A 1,062-nucleotide genomic window follows, 5' to 3' on the forward strand; every position below is an offset into this window, starting at 1 on the left:
TATTGACAAGGAGCAAGATAACGAGGAGACTGCAGATGTGGCCACTTCTCGAGCAGGTACAGCTCCACAGCCTTGTCTTCACTTTGTCAATTGTTCGGTTGGTCGATTGTACACTTCCGGTCGAGTGTTTTGTAGCGCCACCGAATGTTATTAAACTTCCAGACGATGACGATCATGAAGAAGTGTCTCAGAAGAACACAGGAAGGAAGGGCAGGACCTCGAGCAGGAGGATGCCTGCCAGCAAGGTGCCTCAGTCGACATCAGCACTAGAACCAGTGATCCAGCAATCCGGAGATCCAATTCGGGCTTCTGTTTCTTTTGCCAATCCTGTGTCGACTGATCGTCCTTCGGCGTCGACTGCCCAAGTCCTTGCTCCGTCCGTGCAACTCCATGTTTCAGATCCTCTGGCTGCCTCGACTGTTCCACCAACTCCACTCTTTGTTACCCATCCTGTCCCAGAGGACCAAGTAAGCGCTGCTAAGGAAGCTATACGCCAAGCAGGCCTTATGATGGAGCAAATGAAGGTAGTGCACAAAGCTAGCAAGGCTGCCGACGATGCCAGCTCTGCCCTTCAAACCAATGTCCAGGTGAGTTGATTTCTGACTGGTCTTTCAGTTTGATCTTTACTCTGTTAGGATATGGTACTTGAAAACTGCTGCTTTATTATTCGTAAGATGTCCGTGGATGAGCGTTTTGGAACCTTTAATATGCATCTATCATGAATCTTTGTCTTGCATCCACTCACCCACTGGGTGTTTTAACTTTTGTTGTGTAGCTCTTTTCACTTGAGTCGACCATGCCGCATCGAGTGAACTCTTGAATCAGTGGGGGCACGCAGAGTGCACCCACTGGGTGTAGTCCCCGAGACCGCCGTCGAATGTTTGATTCGGCGGGGGTCTTTGCCAAACGTCTTTTTATAGAGCTTCCACTCGTACTGGGCAGGCCATGTCGAGTGGTAACCGAACCAGTGAGGGCACACAAAGTGCACCCACTGAGTGTAGACCCTGAGACCGCGGTTGACTGCGAGTAATCGGCGGTGGTATGAGAACATGTCGCCGTATA

Source organism: Triticum aestivum, chromosome 5D, assembly GCF_018294505.1.
Source record: "Triticum aestivum cultivar Chinese Spring chromosome 5D, IWGSC CS RefSeq v2.1, whole genome shotgun sequence".
Lineage (NCBI taxonomy): Eukaryota > Viridiplantae > Streptophyta > Magnoliopsida > Poales > Poaceae > Triticum > Triticum aestivum.